At 40.2% G+C, this 21,259-nt stretch overlaps 1 long non-coding RNA gene across 1 annotated transcript; it reads left to right on the top strand.

Moving 5' to 3' along the window:
- Positions 1-14,208: 14,208 nt before the first annotated feature.
- LOC143109586 (uncharacterized) lies at positions 14,209-17,462 on the top strand. The gene is made up of 3 exons (XR_012983906.1): positions 14,209-14,333; positions 14,425-14,481; positions 17,216-17,462. It is a non-coding gene; the product is annotated as an uncharacterized LOC143109586 (long non-coding RNA).
- Positions 17,463-21,259: the final 3,797 nt, after the last annotated feature.

Genomic DNA, 21,259 nt, shown 5'->3' with positions numbered 1-21,259 from the left:
CAGGTTGGACGTAGCCTATTTAATAAACTGAGCGTAGCTTATTCATCTGTCAATATGAAACGCGACTTAGCCATTCTAATTAATGATCGGAAGAACGCGTATCGACCACCGATACTGTAAAATATCCACGTATGTCCATTTAAACTCGATTTTGGTCAATGTGGATTATATCATCACACTGGCAAGAATATGATTACATTTAAAGATGCCGTACCAAGTATGACAACGCTACGTTCAACTGCTTTGAAATTGTTTTTTTTTCACTTCCTAAAAAAAAAGTAACCGTTTTGGACATACGTGAGTTTCATCGGACAGCGACACTTTGTAGCTTTTATACTTTTTAAACTATTGATTAAAAACTATTAACATTTTACCCATAGACTTAACATTTCCTAGCAACCAACATGATTAACCTAGCAACCAGCATGGCAACATTAACCTAGTAACCAGCATAGCAACCAATTCAGTTACCATAGCTACCACCACAACTAACCTAGCAAAAGCTTAGCAACCACTTAAAATACCCATAGTATCTGCCTAAGAACCACTCCACAGTTACAACCTAGCAACCAACATGATTACCCTAGCAACCAGCATAGCAACTACTTTATTTTGCATACGTATGCGTTGCCCCATTCACTTCAATAGATTCTGTTCAATTTTGCCGGTCGCCTGCCATAAATCACCGTCGCATTGCCGGCCATGTGGGTAGGCCTTAAAGCCCCCACCCCCCGTGCGATCTGGGTTTCTGATGTGGCTCCTCCTGATGAAATATCTTGCACCGCCTATGTATAATCTTTGCTTTCATGTATCAAAGCCAAACTTGCTATGTGGACTTGTGGATCCATTGCACATACAATACACATATGTACACTTCGGTAAATCCGGTGTGGCGCCGGAGCGCTATCAGGCCTGTATTTGGCATAGCGCCAAATCTGGCAACAGATAAAATGGCTATTTCACTGGTCTTACCTCTACCATTCCTAGAAATTTCATCAAATTCGTTTCACATTTGGTGTATGAACTCGCAGGCTTTTTATATTATGGGCTGGGGGGGTCATGCCTGGTTGGTAGGCAAAAATCAATGGTTACCATGGGTGAAAACTCATGAAATTTGGTACCCATGTCATCCCTCACAGTCTCTATTCGGGGACAGAGATTTTGCCCCACACTCTAAAAAATGCTGGGTTGAAAACAACCCAAACTGGGTTGTTTTCAACCCAGCCGCTGAGTAAAATGTGGTCCAACACAGCATTGGGTTATCTTAACCAAGCAAATTGGGTTACTAAATTTAACCCAACAACTGGGTTGAAATTTAACCAATATGTTGGGTTATGTTGACACAACTGTTTAGTTAAAGTTACTTAATGTTTGGGTTATGTAACCAAATCTCCCAAAACTACTGGTTGATTTTTAAAATACTCTGCTTTTACAAACTTTTAATAACTCAAGGTTTGTATTTACTTACTTGAAAGTCACACCTTCTGTTGACAGCTTTAGGCCTGATATAAATAGTCTATATTAAATGGCCATCAAAAGCCATGCAATGAAATAAAACAGTTCGACACAATTATTTATTTGATAATTTTCTTTATTTTTGAATAGATAGCCTAGTATAAAATGCATGTGATACTTCCATGAAGGCAGGCAGATTCCAAAGTCCGTTTTGGGGGTCAGCCCTGTCAATCAAACAAAAAAAGAGTGCATTTTAATCACTGTTAGCCTAACATTACAGAACTTTATATCAAGACTTGCATGAACCATTACCAGTGAATGATATTGACAGACATAAAAATCCACCAGGAGACAAATTATTAGTGCAACACACTCGGAAACCATGACCACCTAATATTATGGAGTTGTTTTAAACATAATACCGGTAATAGCCTACAAAACGTGCGTTTATGTCAGATGAGCTTGATAACAACATTACCATTAGCCTAACATTAGGCTGACAAACGTTCAGCAGTGCTAACGTTAGCTAGCTAATGTTAACACATTATTCAATTAGTGAATCCAAGTTAATGTTACCACCAAGAACCACCCAGTAAGTTACATGGCTATAATATGAGGCTACCCTGAATGATTTAATAAGATGTTGTTTGGCATGATTATTATCGTAAGTTACGTGTTACTGTGTTAGCTAGTTGACAAATGTTAGCCACGAAGCATATTTAATTAGCATAAAGTTTCCAAGTCTGCTAACCTTACCTACCAGCTGCTGGTATGCTAATTGTAGTTCGTTGTAAAAGTTTGTTTTGTTTCTGTTCAGCAGTTCCTACCCAGTGAATACAGAACTATGTTTTTATGAGTCTGTATTTGTGTAGATTTAACATTAACACTAGCTAATATTAGTGGAATGACACCTGCTAACCTGCTTGAAGCTGAACGAAATGGCAGGCAGAATATTCCTTGATATCACGAAGGGTATGTCTCTGGGTGGACTTTTAAAATCCGTCTGGATAAAAATAAATAAATAAAAGCAAATACATACCTTCCGAAATCGCCTGATTTCCATTGCATGTTGACAGCTGCTGGACTTGACGGTTGAAAGAATGTTTTTTTTCTCAACCTTCAAATAACTATGCAGCTGTGTTGAAGTCACCCTGGTGCTGGGTAGTGTACTCCACGTCAGGTGGGGGACAGGAGGGAGCACAGCCCTAAACTATCAACCCAGCAGTGATAAACTATCAACCCAGCAAGCTGGGTTACAGAAATGACCCAATATGAGTAAAAACAACCAAACAAAATGACCCAACAGCCTCAACCCAGCGTTTGGGTTGAAAAAATAACCCAGCATTTTTTAGAGTGCAGGTGTGGCCCAGGGACTCCATAGCGCCCCCCTATGTCATTGAGTCTTGTGGTCAGCAAATAACTTTACCCCCACACACAAAAGTTGGTAGGGATTAGGGCTGTCACTTTTGTGAAAAAATCCTGTTCGATTTTTGAGACATAAGTGTTCATTGAATCGATTTTCTATGTTTAAAGACGTTTCCATTTTCAACGGCAAATACAATCCACGGACGACTAACAGGCATTAGGACAAACGTAAAGAGGGCGCTTGAAGAAGCACAAGCCAGCAATATTTCTGATGATTTATTGGCGTGAAGTTTCATGCACAATGACAAACGGAAAAGCAGAAAAAGCAGAGTGGACTGCCATAACATCAGTGAAAAACATTACTGCAGGCTTCAACGTGGCTGTTTACGATTAAAAATAGTAGGAACTCACGACTGCACAGTTTGCATACCGCTTTGTCCTCTCCATAGTTTGATCTACCCCAAACTCAAAGTGCTTCCACATCACACTCCTCAAGTTATTAGGGCTTATCACTCGTCTCTCTCATGTCGCACAGGTTGATTGCGTTGTCCTCCATTTTTTGGCGAAACACCAGCAGCACAGCAGCCGATTGAAACAGCTGTTTCCGGTGCGTAAAATTGGTGGGAATTTTCTTTTTAGCTTTCACAATGCCTACTTTTTCTGCTTGTTTGTGGGTTTTGTTACATCTATCTTTTTTATTTGTTTAATTTGTTTAAAATGAAGTGTACATATTTGGTTAAAATCGATTGCCTATTTTAGTTACATTGAAGAGAGAGAGAGAGAGAGAGACATGTGCGTATGTGTGTCAATGTGTGACATTGTTGGCAACTTAGGGCCCTATCATGACATTCTAAAGTGCATCGTCACTCGTAAAAGTCTATTCAAATTTAGTAGGATGTCCAGTTCACATTGGGAGGGGTTTCGCTATGTGGTTTCGAGTGCATGGCATAACAAGGTGTTCCTAGGTCTTTTAATCAGTCATATGATGTGTTTGGGGCGTAACATCATTTTAAACCAATGAGAATGACATCTGTCATTCCCTTTAACGGCGCAACGCGCGATATGTCAAATAAATGCATCGGTATTTTGGCATTCAACGGCGCATTTAAAGGAGGCTGCTTGCGAGACCGTATGAAATAGTCATTCTTAAACCATGCATTACTAAAACCTAGCATAGCCTTCACGCATTTGCACTCGTCTATTTGAACTCATTGGCAAAGTGAAACTAACTTCACCAAGGAGTCAGTCAACGACAAGACAGTTATATGCAGTTACTTTCACTATTGACTGACAATGGGTTACCACCGAAAACATAGGCTGGAAAAAGCAACACTTACCCTAATATTGCTCAAATGACTGAATAGAGGAGTTGCTTATATCTCGCTTATATCTCGTGACAGTGCGTCTTCAGCTGTGCTCCATACGTGTCTCTCGCCTCTCCCCTAATCACTTTTAACCGTCATTACCAATTTGCAAATGATGGTGAACTACTAATTATGAGTATTTCGTAATATCTTTGTTCTAATTATGTTTCCCATTGTAATCGTGCAATTTATAATGCTTTGCATGGACGTGCGCTGGTGTGCGTTCATGAATGATAGAAGGATGGTGCGTGCACCTGCCAATATGACTGTTGACATGCGCTCTTAAAATAGCATATGAACAACTCGCCATTTACTTCTGACCAGGTTTAGGTGGTGTATCAGCGATTTTTAGACAACGCGCTAGGCCCCTCCCTAGGTTGTTAATTGCCACACCCCTGGGCGCAATGCTTAAAAAATAAACGTGCAAAATACCGAATTCAACTTCGCGCGGGTGAAAAACGAACTTTACGCCATGCGCTGGTGACCCAAAATACAGCCCTTAATCTGTAATCTGTCGGCCTTTCTTCATGAACTACACGAGGTCTGACCGACTGGCTCCGAGTTTACAGTCTTATAGTGCCTTCATGCCGGTTGAGCAAGAAAGAAAATGTCTCGGGCAAGTGTTTCTATCTGTAGTGTTAATTTAGTGATAAATTACCTTGCCTGTGTAAAGACCAGGATTTTGGGCCAAAGCTGCAAAATGGCTATCCCCAAATGGCGACCCCCATCTCAAACAAAGGACTTTCCTTCACTACACAAGGTGCCAGGCTCAACTAATTATCACACAGTGAAAACTCAAACCAACAGAGTAACTGGTTTGATGAGCACTTCTGAAATCTCTGTAAAATATATGTTGTGAATATAATACATTCATGTTTGGTCTTGAATTAATACTTGTAATATGGGCAACAGTCTGGAAATGGTTTCATTATAATCTAATGTATCTGTAGCTGTAGACTAAGAACTATACGGCAGTCTGTAGGTGTGAGAGTCACAAGCCTCACACCTACACCTATTCCACCAGCTATCCAATGATCTGCAGGCAAGTTGGGAGAGTCTTGAATATTCAAAGGTGGTGTAGAATAAAACAGGAGATAAAGTCTCTTATTCTTCTACTATGGCTGTTGGGGGAAGGTTACGCTGACCTCTCAGCCTCTCTTCTCTTTGCTCTTGGCCTGTCTTTACTCTTCTCTTACCTATAATAGGTGTACACATTTCATTTAAATTGAATGCCATGATAAATACTAAACATCCTTTTAAAGCGTCTTTAGCAGCCTAACGTGACATCTAACCACTTGATAAAACAAATACATAGCCTAATCGTGACCCCAGTTCATTCATACACTTATTTCCCAAAAATGCAAGTGAATTGTTAGCAATAAGATTCTGCTGATTCTGCTAAGCAATGCGGTCAAGGACGATGAGAAAAGGTGTGGGTGCTATTTGCCGGGGTTCCCCCAGGAACATTTTGAAATACTGACTGCTACACAGCAAATGCCAAATTGTTATTTTTCCAGAATTTGAGGTTATAGAGTATGTACTTTTACACTGTGGAGTATATTGAGGATTATTAACACTTGCCAGTGTGTTTTAGCGGTGTCCATTCTTTCCTCAGCGTTGGTCTAGAGTTTATTTTTACTGCACCAACTACCAGGGTTTCTATAATCTGATTGAGTCCTTAGGGTTCACATTTTATGCCATTACGTCGTCAGACATCTCTGGAGAAGTAGATAGATAGATAGATCCCCAAGGGGAAATTCAAGGTCTTAGTAGCATACAGACATCACACATAACATGCACTTACAGCAGAAAGAGTAAATATAAGTATATACATATAACAAAACTCCACTGTACAATAGAGACAGTAGAAGATAAGAAAACTAAAAAACTAAATACTAAATATACTTAATAAATTAAATAAAATAAATCCACAGTGTGCTTAAGGATGATCAAGCATGAGGCGCTTGCAGGGCCGGGACTGGGCCTGTAATTCTGTGTGCATGGTAAGGTGCTCTAAGAGAGTGTCATGATGAAGGTGCAAAAAGTAGTCCAACAGTGCAACAATGCAAGAATAAGGTCTAGAGACCAGCATAAATCAATATAGACATAAGAGAGTAATGTATAATGTAGACAAGGTAATATAAAATCAGTGCAAGAATAGGTTGAGGTAATAGGGTTACAGCCATTCAGTATTGTAGCAGAAGCCATTGGTCATGTGTGCTAATATAGCATCAAAAACAGTGTAGCAGTAAAACAGTAGTAAAACATTAGGCTGTGGACAGTAGTAAAACAGTACTGGACAGTCAGTACTCAAACATGGAGAGGGTGGAGAGGCAGACAGACTATGCAGAGAAGTCTATCTCTCCTCTTCCCTTTAGTGAAGCATTGAACAGTTAAATGGCCCTGGGGACAAATGACTTCCTCAGCCTGTCAGTTGTGCATGGCAGTGAGCGAAATCTCCAGCTGATCAAGCTCTTTTGCTTTATAATAGTGCTGTGGAGTGGATGACATTCATTGTCCAAGATGCTGATCAGTTTACTCAGGGTCCTTTTATCTGTTATTGAAGTGATGCACTCCAGTTCGGCTCCCACAACAGAGCCAGCTTTCCTTACTAGCCTGTCTAGTCGCCCAGCATCCTTCTTCTTTGTGCTACCTCCCCAGCATACCACTGCATAGAAGAGGACACTGGCAACAACAGACTGGTAGAACATCCTGAGGAGCTTGCTGCACACATTGAAGGACCGCAGCCTCCTCAGGAAGTACAGCCTGCTCTGCCCTTTCTTGTAGAGTGCTTCAGTATTGGCTGACCAGTCCAGTTTATTGTCCAGGTGGAGACCCAGATACTTGTAGGTGCTTACCACCTCCACATTGACCCCATCAATAGAGACTGGTAGCAGAGCGGGCTTAGACCTGCGGAAATCCACCACCATCTCCTTGGCCTTTGAAGTGTTGAATTGAAGGTGATTGAGGTTGCATCATTGCACAAAGTCCTCCACCAGGCTCCTGTACTCCTCCTCTTGATCGTCCCTGATACACCCTACAATTGCAGTATCATCAGAAAACCTCTGCATGTGGCATGACTCGTTGTTGTAGCAGAAGTCAGATGTGTACAGGGTGAACAGGACTGGAGAGAGCACAGTTCCCTGTGGGGCTCCGGTGCTGCTGATCACAGTGTCAGAGAGACAGTTCTTCAGTCTGATGAACTGTGGGCGCTTGGTCAGGTAATCTGTAATCCAGGTTACCAGGTGAGCATCCACACCCATCTGCAAGAGCTTGTCTCCCAGTCTGAGGGGTTGGATGGTGTTAAAAGCACTTGAGAAATCAAAGAACATGATTCTCACAGCACTTTTCCCCTTGTCCCCTTGTTCCCCTTGTCAGCACTTTTCCCCTTTTGAGAATGTGTCCTGTGTAGAAGATAAGTGATGACATCGTCCATCAGAGCAGGGCTGTGTGAGATCTGACTGTCAATCACAGTCTGGTGCAGTCTGGTGCGCACTGACGAGCACAAACTCAATGAGAGGGTGCTCAGTGGTAGTGGGGGAGGGGCATGAGAGTTGTAAACATTCAGAAATTTGGCTAAGTCCCCTCAATCTGTCAGACTTGCCAACTGTAGCTTTAAAGACTCAGCACTCGCTTGGTTTAGATCATACCTTTCTAACCGCCGACAATTTGTACAGGTCCACAATAAACCATCTACTCAGACTACGGTAAAATATCGAGTGCCTCAAGGCTTAGTACTAGGGCCCCTGTTATTTTCTCTTTACAAAAACCTAGGAGTTATAATTGACCAGGACATATCCCATAGTTAGGTATGGTGCAGTGTGGAACTTCACCCACCTCAGGGATTTTTGGAATGGACCACCCTGCTGTGTCCTCGTGCGAATTGGTAGACACCCCCCCCCCCCCACAACGAGTACATTTTAAAAAGTAAATTTTTAAAAAGTACAAAAAATATTTAGTATCATATGATATTAGTATCATATCATATCAGTAAATCATTTAGTATCAAAAGTATTTGTTTTAAAATGTTAATTGCTTAAAAATGACTGCTAATTTGATGCTGTTTAACAAATGTATAAATTGTGCACTGTCGCTTTAAGAATACACGTTTATTCCTCAATGATCTTCTGCCCGCTCTGCTATGGCTAGTGCTGTACCTATGACTGTGCCCTCTCACAGTTTTTAAATGGTCAGTAGTGGGAACTACTGTTGCCTTCATGATTTCCTTTTAAAAGTTTATTATAAGAAGGAGATATCAATTATCAACAATGACAAGCCAGCTGGAACCTGCCGCTCTCTCTCCCTCTCGTGAGCGCAGAAGCGTTCCCAATTAAATGGATCGCATAACGTTCACGTTAGATCTGCTACAAAGGAGATAACTAAGAGTAGGCCTATCATCTCTATTTAGCATGATGTTTTGACATTGACATTGTAAATGTTCTCTAAGGAGAGTGAAAAGCAGTTTGCAGTAAAGCTAACCAACGTCGTCTCTAACGCAGGAAAAAAATAGCGAGCAGCCTGATAACCAAATGAAATGCTCGGTGGGCCGGATGAAAGTGCTTGGCGGGCCGGATCCGGCCCACGGGCCGCAGTTTGCCCACCCCTGTGCTATAGCATAGTGCTGTCATGGACTTCTCATGTGTCACGCCGTACAACCCCCCCCCCTCCTCTCTCCCCTTCCTTCTCTCTCTCAACTCCCCCTCTCTTGCCTATTCTCTCTATGGTATAACACTATATAGTACCATTGATTTACTTATTGATATTAACCATTTAGATTTATAGTAATACTAACCCACTCTACATCTCTCTTTCTTCCCCCTTACCTCACTTGTGAGGTATACCCTATTATCGCCTATTACTGTCCCCCCTACCTGGATTCCTGGCCCGTACAGCCTAGCGACCCACCACTTGCCCTATGACAACTCCTAATCCCCCTGGACAATTCCATTTCCTACACTGGACTATTTGAACTTTCTGACACTAAATAGGATTAATGCAGTAACAGACCCTAGGCAGATGGGTCAGGCCCTTGAGTCGTGGATCTGCTCGAGGTTTCTTCCTATATGTATCTCCAATTCTAGGGAGTTTTTCCTCGCCCCTGTTCAGTGGTGTAGTCTACTTTTTTGAGGTGGGCATATTTTGGCCAGTAATGGGCTCAGTGGTTACCAAATTAGGGGTCGGGACTCGACCCCTCGGGACCAATATTAAGGAACAAAAATGTTTGTGGGGGTCGCAGATTTGCACTTACCTGCCCCTTGCATGCGTGAGGGACAGCATAAATTCACTTTCAAAACCAATAGTAAATAATCATCAAATACCCTCTCCAGCTCTTGAAGTTCCTGCTTGCTCCTGCTGGTCCACAATCTCAGTGTCAAGGTCCCCTCCAGCTCCCCTTGCACCTTGTTGCTGACTGCCACTGCCATCTAGAGAAAACAATGAACAACTCTGTTTCATATGAGTTCAGATGCAAAGAGTTCAGATGCAAAGCCCTCTAAAAGCTATGACAAAAATAGGCCAATTTTAAGCATTTTCATCTATGACAATCAAAAATGTTACTATCAAGTAGGCCTACAGCAAGTCAAGCCCAAACAAAATTAGATTAGCTGATTTTTAAATATTGGTCAATAGAAATATAGCCTGTTTTGTAAACTCATCACATGCACTAAAGGTTTTTGCATCTGGCATTATATCGCAGTAACAGTGTGGTAGATAATGTTATTACTAGGGGTGGGCGATATATATCGTCTGCGATAATATCGTGATTGTTGTTTTAACGATGTGCAAATTGACATTATCGAGTATTTAAATTACTTTGGGGAAAAAACACTCGAAATCACGCACTGAAGACTCATACAGTCCCAGGAGGTAGGCTATGCGGGAGAAGTGCAGCAGAGCAAGCGTCACGTGATCACTAGTGGGTCACAACCAGGCTTGGAATTTCACCATTCTGGGGGCAAGGCCACTTGGCCTTCAGTTGGGCATATTTGGTGGGGGGCACAAAGGCCACATGTCAGGGCACCAAGGCCAAAGTTAACTATACAGTAGTAGGCTATAAAAATGATCAAAGTTGTATTTAGCCTATTCACTGCAGTAGACCTGCATCACTGTATGAAACATTACAAAAACATGAAACATGACATATTACATGTAACTGTAAATCATCTGATCATCTAATAAAAACAGATATCTAGGCTATATATAAAATGTATTTTATATTTGGCCTGCTATGAGATCATGTATTGAACAATTTAAATGTAGCACAGCTCAGCTTTAAGAAACTTAAATAGCCTAGATGCATGCTTAGCATTTTGTGATCATTAAAGGCTACTTTCACAAACTCTTAGTCAGCTGTCCTCTGATTTACCAATATCTAGGCGATATTTGTAACATTTATTTTGTATTTGGCCCGTTATGAAATCATGTGGAACAATTTAAACACATTGTAAAACTTAAAGCCCAAATTTGGAGACATCCATGTATGTCGAAATTTACTGCAAATTCAAAACTGGATTACTCTGGAAGGGCTAACTGTACAGGGGACTGCTTTACACCTTTGTGTTCGGTAAGGTCTCCTGTTTATTCTGATATATGGTTTGTCATGTGTTAAAAGAAGGGTTCGTAAAGTATTCCACCGAGATGAATGGGTAGGGAGATCATGGGACGCAAAACCTTCAGAATGTATGATTAAATTGAATTATATTATTTACTTTTCTCGCGAACCGTTCAACACAGCAATTATCGGCTAACATCGTTTAAAAGCTGAGAAAAAGCTCCTTCATGTGATACTTGTGATGTCTGTGTGATGAATAGGCTACTTCGCGAGTAGTTCAACTGAGAATGGGTGAATTTGGACGCACTTTCTTTTTTGCGCTGTCACTTTCTCCACTGCGTAAAAGACTACATTAATTTGCGCTGTGAATGCTAAGATAATTTTGACAGGCCACAGGCTAAATAAAAATCGCTATTAGTAGGACGCAAAGCAGAATATTGAAAGAAGGGGGCACCAAGGCCACCGTGGCCTGTAAACCTCTGATTTTCAAAGGGGCCTCACGGCCAACCCAAGGGGCTACGACGGCCATGGCCGTCGTGGCCGCCGTGAAATTCCTACCCTGGTCAATGTTTATTTTGTGCAGCGAGAGTACCCCACTAACACAAAACGTTAAGGGAACGTTCGGGAACGTTAGTGTATGGTTCCCTAAAGGGTAGTTCGAACCAAACCAAAAACTAACGGTTAGGGAACGTTACCTAAGGGTTTCTTAACGTTCCTAAACGTTAAGGGAACCAACCAACCAAAACGTTCTCCTGTGGTTGCACAGTACCTTCACACAACGTTCCCGTTTAGTTGTTATTGGTTGTTTTTGGTTGTTCTGAGTGCACCCCCACGCCAGTAGGGGGAAGACGCCTGGTCTGCATTCAGAACCGATTGCAGTTTCACGTTGGATTAAACAAACAATAATACTTCGGTAAATAAAATATAACATATTTTTATAATAGTTTTCTGCTATCACTAGAATACATTCAGAACATGTTTCATTTGTTCCTGTAGCCTACCATTACCATTTACATTCACACATTTTACATTATTTGCATTCGAGGCTTCTGATTAGGTGGCAATGACGTCAATGGTAATGCGTCTCTATTCATTCCAATTCCATGCCGTGTTAAATGTGTTATATGGCATTGTGTGATTGATTGCGCCTCTATCAGCTTTAGAAACTGGAGACAATAACAGCTATAGTCGATACTAACACAAGCTCCATTTCAGTTTTTGAAGTAACATACAAAATGTTTGCAGTCACTTGATTTAGATCCACTCAAATGATTGGTCTTATAAAATCTAAGTAAGGTAAACATCATATCAAGATAATATTTATTTTAGGCTAATATCAATTTTACTAAATAAAAAATATATTCTTTTGTGCTTTTTTAGGTGAACTTTAAACAAAAATCTATCAATAGAACACTTTTCACAACTAAGAAAATTCACTTCTTTCATTTCACAATTCACTTCAGTTCAATCAGACAGGCTCTCCCTTACACGTAGGCCTACCCCCACGCCGGTAGGGGGAAGACAGCGCCTCTGCTTTCAGGTGATCGATTGAAGTCTTGTCCTGACTTCCGTAAACGGGCTCTGTTTGAATTCCGTGATTCTTGAACGCAGCTGGAAGAAGTCTTGGAATGGATTACACTCGTCTTGAATTCGATCTCACGAAAGTAAGTGAAATATGTTACAGTTTCATGATGTAGGCCTAGTGGTTGTAATGCAAGAGTTTGAGGTTTAACCTTAAGTCCTTTCACTTGTAGGGCTTTGTTATATTCCGATTCTGCCAAGTTTGTAATTTACCAGAGCACATTGCTCGTTCGTCTTTGTTTGAGCTGTTCTCAACGTGTTATGTTTTGCAGCATTGTATGTTTTGTGTCATCGTGTTAACCTGCTCGCGTTGATGTTACAAATAATAGCACTAGGCTACCGTTTCTTTTAATTAGTTTTAGTGTACAGTCAGTCCTTTTAGGCAAGTCACTCGGCAGCAGTGGTGTAGGCTAGTGGATATAGGCCTACTGTAAGTAGCTGGATCTAGGCTACTGTGATGTAGGCTAGTTAGCTGTAGTGGGTAGGCTATACTGTGATCAACCCCAAATTAATCCTAGTCTATTTTAAGTGGGTATACTGAGATGGTGATGCTTTTTAAGTTGGTATAACCTACTGAACAGTCCTGCATATGTAGGCTACACTAGAGCCATAGAGATGGCTATAGATAATGTCAGAGTATGTCTAATAATCTGACTGATGATGTATAGGCTACACTGTCGGCGGCCATTTTGTAACACAGTTGATCGGATAGACGATTCAAGTGAATAGACCTCTGAATTTTGCCTTCAAAAAGCTGAGATCCGGTAGCCTATCTTGCAATTTTTGCTATGGGAAAATAACATGGGGAGAGAATTATTGCACTCTCCCGGGGACGAAGAAGTCTGAAATGCAGACATTTTGCTCAACACACGTTTGTCCTCTGCCTTCGAGTGGTAGGCTAACTGTGATCTTCAACAGGCCTACGTTAAGACAGCAACTTAGATTTTTGCTACCCCAGACCTAACTTGCAATGTAACTTGTCATAGGTAGTTAGGTTAAATTAACACCCTGATCTCCTTATAGGCAAAGATGGCAGTTTTGGTTCCTTTTTGTAGGCGAACTTCAGAGGTCTGTTGGGAAGCATACAGGAAGGGGCGGAATGTGTGTAGTAGGCTATACACAGCTGCCATACTGGCTTTACAAACTAAGCCCATGCATTTCTATGGATGCTGTGTCTCCCCATTAGAAATTCTCTGGGCTACAATACAAAAATCAAGTCAAAAGCTGGGCCAAATATCCAGTCAAGAAAATCTGGTTGTGTACAGATGACTGATTGCTGCAATACTATCAATAATAGTTTTCTCTATATGGAAATACTGCTTTGCTCTACTACTGGCTCACAAAAACGTTGTTCTCTTAACGTAGATTCATACACCAAAGCTATGGAAAAATGTCAGCGGCTGATGGACACTTCTAGCATTGAGGCGGAAGAAGATGCGAGCGTCCACAAAAGGCAGTGCATGGTCACGTGATGGTAAGACCTCTTAAATACAGACTACATTATTTGCACAATTCAAATATTCTTTTTGCAATCAGTGCAGATTGTATGGTCTTTTATTTCAGATGAATCCGTTCCGCAAGCAAGAAAGCATTCCAGGATGGTGCGTGTGCCTGGAAGCCCTGTCTGTAAGTTAACATTTATACATGTATTATTAAAGAAAACCAGTTGAGTCATATTTCCTACCATGGAACTACTGACATTCATGTTTATTAACCTAGTGCATATCATGTTACTGTTCTGATGTATTTGTCTCTTCCTGCCTTTTATTAGGTCAGCAGATGTCACTGCCTCCACCACCTGCATGTGAGTTTTTCTTTTTAGCGATTGTTTAATGTAACAGCATAGGTTTATCTTTTGCAAATGTCATGTGCAAGAAACCTACCATAATTTAACTGACCAATATTCATATTTACTTTCTTTTTAGATGAGTCAACACCACACAGGCAACCAGCTCATTGCCCAGAGCTGGATGGGTCTATTATAACGCCTGCCACTTCATCTTGGGACCCAGTTGAAGGTACAGTGTCTTTGAATTTTCCATTTCCAAGTAAATACAATTTCATGACAAGGAACTTGAGAGTAAGTAACTTTTTTTTTGTCGTAAACAGCACAAGTGACTCCTCACACAGAGGGAGGTGGCTTGGCCATGGAGACGGAAATAAGAGGTAAGAACACTCACTTAATTTGTTCACATATGCAGGTATATAATGTATTTAACAACTAGGGATGTAACGGTATGAAAATTTAACCTCACGGTTATAGTGACCAAAATTATCACGGTTTTCGGTATTATCACGGTATTTTAAAAAGTGTGTTCAATATGTTCAGAAAGCACTGATAGGCCTACACAAGCTGAAATAGTTTCAAAAAGTGTCCCGTTCATGTTTAATTGGCTATGTGCTTATAGCTTCACTTACCCTAACATTACTTGGAGGTTGCTATTACTGTTATTTGGATCCAATGAGTGAGACCAGGCTTGGAATTTCACCATTCTGGAGGCAAGGCCACTTGGCCTTCAGTTGGTCATATTTGGTGGAGGGCACAAAGGCCACATGTTAGGGCACCAAGGCCAAAGTTAACTATACAGTAGTAGGCTATAAAAATGATCAAAGTTGTAGCCTATTCACTGCAGTAGACCTGCATCACTGTATGAAACATAACAAAAACATGAAACATGACATATTCCACACAACTTCTTGTTCAGACCATGGTCATCTCTAAGCTGGACTATTGTAATTCACTGTTAGCTGGCTTACCCGCTTGTGTAACAAGATCATTACAGCTGATTCAAAATGCTGGAGCACGCCTGGTCTTCAATCAGCCAAAGAGGACACATGTAACTCCTCTCCTAGTTACTCTCCATTGGCTCCCTATAGTAGCCAGAATTAAATTTAAATCTCTCACTTTGGCCTATAGGACACTAACTAGATCTGCTCCTAGTTATTTTAATTCAATAATCAAGCCTTACATCCCCAACCGCCCACTGCGGTCTTCTGGTGAGCGTATGTTGTGTCGACCAGTCATAAAAACTGGGTCTAATTCCAGACTCTTTTCTTCAGTGGTTCCATGTTGGTGGAATGAACTGCCCAGTGGTCTCCGTTCCTGTGGTAGTTTTGGGTCGTTTAAGAGGGGTCTAAAGACATTCCTATTCAACATATACTTAGTTGTTTAAGCGCTTATGTGTTATGGTTTATATAATGTTGTTTTATTTTAATTGGGCTGTTAATTAATTTGACATTATTGTTTATTATTGATATTCTCCTTAATGTAGTCTTAGCATGTTATTGTTTTTATATTATTGATTGAATTGACATTATTGTTTTATTATTGCCTTTCCCCTTTCTTACATTGCTTTTTTATTAGGCTATTGATTGAATTGATATTATTGTGTACTACAACTATTCTCCTTACTATATTTGACCTAGATTTTAATCTGTTCCCTGTTCATTTTTAAATATTATTATGTTGTTTTGTATTTATATGTCGCTTTGGACAAAGGCGTCTGCTAAATCCATAACCATAACCATAACCATAACTGCAAATTATCTGATCATCTAATATTTACAGATATCTAGGCTATATTTAACATTTATTTTATATTTGGCCTGTTATGAAATCATGTATTGAACAATTTAAGCACAGTTCAGCTTTAAGAAACTCAAATAGCCTAGATGCATGCTTAGCATTTTGTGATCTACTTTCACAAACTCTTAGTCAGCTGTCCTCTGATTTACTGATATCTAGGCGATATTTGTAACATTTATTTTGTATTTGGTCCGTTATGAAATAATGTGGAACAATTTAAACACATTGTAAAACTTAAAGCCCAAATTTGGAGACATCCATGCATGTCGAAATTTACTGCAAATTCAAAACTGGATAACTCTGGAACGGCTAACTGTACAGGGGACTGCTTTACACCTTTGTGTTCGGTAAGGTCTGCTGTTTATTCTGATATATGGTTTGTCGTGTGTTAAACGAAAGGTTCGTGAAGTATTGCACCGAGAGGAATGGGTAGGGAGATGGACGCAAAACCTTCAGTAGAATTTATGATTAAATTGAATTATATTATTTACTTTTCTCGCGAACCGTTCACCACAGCAATTTGCTGCTAACATCGTTTAAAAGCTGAGAAAAAGCTCTTTCGTGTGATAGGATACTTGTGATGTCTGTGTGATGAGTAGGCTACTTCGAGAGTAGTTCAACTGAGAAGAATGGGTGAATTTAGACGCACTTTCTTTCTCCACTGCGTAAAAGACTAAATTAATTTGCGCTGTGAATATTTTGACAGGCCATAGGCTAAATAAAAATCGCTATTAGTAGGACGCAAAGCAGAATATTGAAAGAAGGGCACCAAGGCCACCGTGGCCTGTAAACCTCTGATTTTCAAAGGGACATCACGGCCAACGCAAGGGGCAATGACGTGGCCGTAGTGAAATTCCTACCCTGAGTGAGACCAAATTAAGTGTTCGAAATAAAACTTTAGGCTACTGTGTTCTTCTGATAACGTGAGTGGAATGGATTTAATGTGGACGTGAACATAAAAAGATGCAGAGTGGCTAAATGATACAGTGCAAGTTTTGCGGAGAAAATGTTCCGCCTTTTAAAATCAGTTGTAGCCTAATCCAAATAGCAGTTAAAACCATCAATTAGAATCAGTAGGGTACCAATTTTGCTTCATTGTACCAGGCCTACTGTATGTCAAAAGCAGGCTCGGGTGAAGCTGGGAAGGATTAAACACACGGTTTCAACACCGTGGTAATCAACCGTGATAATTATGATATTTTAAAAAAAAAACGGTAATTGTTATCGTCAACATTTTTATCACGGTTTATCATTATACCGGTAATCGTTACATCCCTATTAACAACTAAAACTAACACCATCCATTTTCCATAGCAATAAGGACAACCATTACCGCATGGCACAGCGAATGGACGCATTTGAGGAGAAGATGGATGAGCTGCTCGTGCTCTTAAGGAGCTCCCAGTCACCTCCCTCTGCTCCAGTCGATGACATATTGCTGTCGTCCTGCTCGACAGTCACTGAGCTGCAGGAGAGGAGGAACAAAATGCCCTCCCTCCAGGACTTGTACTCTGGGACCTAAGCGGGCAGAGACCATCACCAAAGACTCCACATATCCTGCACACAACTTCCTCCCCTCTGGCAGGCGCTACAGATCCCTGCACACAAAAACAACCAGACACAAGAACAACTCTTTTCCCACTGCCGTCACTCTCCTGAACTGCAGATAAGTGGGGTCATCCCCACTTTGACCGTTTACCTGCCCATTACATACTTTATCATTCCAATATAAGTCTTGCACTCTACATTTGCACTATTACTTTGCACTCAACAGCCCACTCCATGTGTACTTGTATTGGTATTATGTCTTTGTATATTGTGTTGGTATCTGCCACAATGTATATTGTTGTCTATTGTACAGTGTGTCTATTTGTTGAATGTAGCACCTACCAAAGTCAAATGCCTTATGTTAATATACTTAGCTAACACTAAGTCTAATTTATATATATCTATATATATACAGTGAGGCCTTTTATATTGTTGTTTTTTGTCTTTTGATAATTTTATATTAAAGTTATAAGTTCCATCGATTTTGCCTGTTCATTCTTTCCTGCTAATATATAATAATGCATTCCTGCTCGTGCTGTTTAAAGTAATTGGTATGCAAAGGTTGCAATGTTAGGGGAGGGTTCCCTAAAGGTTGCAATATTTAGGGAAGGAAACGTTCCCTAAATGTTAGGGAACGTTATGGGAACAGTTAGGGAACGTTAGGGGAAGGTTTCTAAAGTTTGCAACGGTTAGGGAACGTTAGGGGAAGGTTCTCTAAAGTTTGCAACCTTTAGATAACGTTAGGGGGACGTTCAGGGAACGTTTTATATAACCAAGAACTAACGTTTCCGGAACGTTCAGCAAACTTTCCATGGGAACCAAAACTTGCTCAAAAACTAACCTTAGGGTAACGTTTGGGAACCAAAAACTAACGTTTCTGAAACCAAAAACTATGGTTCCCAGAACGTTTTGGAAACCATAAATTGTTAGCTGGGTAGCCTACTTGGGATTTTATGCGGCTACTTCTGTTCAAGTAGCATTAATCATTGTATGATGAGACAGTCACGTTTTTTCCTACACGGTATTATATGGAGAGAAAACATTAGCCTTTGAGTATTTTAATAGTCAGTTGTAAACAAATAACTATTCTCATGTAACTCTTTTGTAAATGGACTGAAGTTAGTTCTAAATATCTACGTTTACCGATTATGCTAACCATTAGCATCTCTATGGGATTTCTCATATACATTAGCCATAAGCTAACGCATTAGTTTCTATTCTGTAACTTGGAATGCTAGCCTACGTGATTGCTCTAAAACAAAACATAGAAGGAAATAACTGAGATGTAGGCTACTCTGTTGGTCTGCTCTTAGTTTTACAGTGAATCCTATGTAAAGGTTTGAAAGGAACGTCAGCTTCAGACTTTCTTTTGGGAAACTGTTAGGACTATTCATCTTCTCTAATGTAGCTGGCTAGACCATGTCATTGCCACACACACAAGTGGGGGCAGAATTGGAAATGTGTAGAGTGACAATGCATTGGTTGATTTGGTTAAAAGGTCACATATTAGGTTATTGGTTATTATTGTAATGATGCTATTCATAAATAATGAGCTGTAAAGTAACTCAGACTTTAACAAAAACAATTTTTTAAAGGATATCGACTAATTATCGTTATCGTCAAAATCACAAAAAATATCGAGATATTATTTTTTGTCCATATCGCCCACCCCTAGTTATTACCCATAAGTACAGATAATATATCTCTCCATCCATGCATACCATGGAGATAGCATGGTTCTGGCTAGTAAATAAAGTTCATGATAGATACTTAATCCAGACAGCCACAGTACACATCATGTAGACCGTTTACAGACAGACATGGCGATTAGGAGTTATTCCCAAAGAAGAATCCCAGATAAACAAACGTCCAGAAATTAAAACTAAGTAGGGTAACGTGGATAGCTTGCTAGTATTGAGAGAAGAACGAAAGCTAGACTACATCATGACTAGCCTGTGTTATTACGTGTTATGTCCACAAATTAAACCTGGAAGGGTAACTTGGTAGCAATACAAGTCTCATAAAAAGCGTGAATGATGTTTTTGACTCTTAACTTACATTCGGAAACGTCAGGTCGGGCAACCTTATTAAAAAAGTTCCGAAGGTCTTGCTGTCCTTTGCGCCTGGCCATCCTAGTTGTCCCCAACTAAAAACCTGGAACGCTGCTGTGCTGCTGCTTTAACCCTTACGAGCCCGACCGTTCTAATTTCGTTACAAAAGTAACGATGGCCAATCGTCTAATATCTCAGCTGTCCAATGACTGATTTTATTTCTGAAATCTTCCCCGTAATGCTGACAACATAAGCTTCAATTTGATATGATTGGTTAAGGGGTTTATGGCGCGAAATGTTTTGGATACTTGAAGATGAGTCTTGAAAAAATATTTTCACTTGAGTCGGTGCATTTGACGTGGACATCCGGATGCCACCTGCACTTAAGTTGGAGTTTACCTCGACTGGAAACCACACAGCTGGATAAACTGAGGTAATATTGTTTTTACATCAGTTCTAGTTATGGTTTATCTTCATTTGAAGTCCTTAAATCATGTTATTTGATATGCTTTCTCATCAGCGTCAGCATTATGGCTTAGCGGGGGGGGGGGGCTAGTGCATCATCACGTAACTTTAGTTAACTGTATAATTCTGAACTGCTTGCAATATTATAGTTTGCTTTTGATGTCAGTTATTTTCATTTGACAGTTTCATTTAAAAACCTGTTAGTATATAAACCGTAGGTAAGTTTGTTTTCTAGTACCAATTTGCTTGTTAGGTAAGCATTATATTGGCAAGACAGTATAGCAAACCAAAGCTGAATAAATCAATGGGCGCCGTTCTCTTACATGAAATAAGTTGAGCGATATTTTTACTCCTCTCAATATGTAACGTTAGTTGTAGAAAATAAGATGTGAAATCACATATTCTGTCAGAAATGTAATTAACTTATTGCCTTTCCTCCGGTTGTTATCTGTAGTGCAGTCTGTAGTGAACTATTTTAGCTTGCTAACTTCTAAATGACAAACATCAGACGTGCTTGTCTCAACATTTTCTAAGATGGCATGACTTGAAATAGATGAAGCACAACTCCTCTCAATATTTAGTTATAGAAAACATGATGTGAAATCACATATTCTGTCAGAAATGTCATTATTGCATTTCAGCAGTTTGTTACTAGGTGAAATGTAATCTCTTTATCTTGATGCCAGCCAGGCAATCAGATTTAGGGTAGCTAAACCCATGTGTAATACAATGACTTTTCATAGGCCTACTTAGAAATATTTCGAGTATATTCTGAGGATGCTTTAATAGTTTAGACTACCTCTGCTTTTGTGTGCATACATGCACAAATCTGTAGTTTTGTGATTTTATTTTTACATTAATGATGATTTTGCTCTTGTTTTAGATGGAGGATGACAAGACCTACACAGACCTTCTCGCAAGCCTGAAGAGGTAGCTGACTGCTCATGCGCTCACAATGCTGAAGACCATGAGGGGATGGAGGAAGAAGGTATAGATTTATGTGCCGTGCGTAGGATGGTGCAGACTAAAAAACTGTGTGAAATAGACTTGTTATGTTCTTTTTTATTTACTCACATTGTTGTCCCAGGCATATGTGGTTTTACCAACCGGAAGGAATGGGAGCTTGTGCTTAGTAGGCCATCGTATGCAAACAGTGCAGAGGCATGGGACAAAGACCCCAGAAGAGTTTCACAGGTTTCTAGGATTGATCATTTACATGGGGTTCACTTCCCTCCCTAATATCCATTGCTACTGGGGAACCAAGTCTTGGCAGGGATCAGGGGACATTGACCAA

This window comes from Alosa pseudoharengus, unplaced genomic scaffold (genome assembly GCF_046254945.1).
Source record: "Alosa pseudoharengus isolate Yale_2024_CS ecotype anadromous, Long Island Sound unplaced genomic scaffold, YU_APseudo_1.1 YU_APseudo_1.1_scf_7, whole genome shotgun sequence".
NCBI lineage: Eukaryota > Metazoa > Chordata > Actinopteri > Clupeiformes > Clupeidae > Alosa > Alosa pseudoharengus.
The sequence above is the reverse complement of the archived record's forward strand: the minus strand, read 5'-3'. Positions and strand labels throughout refer to the sequence as shown.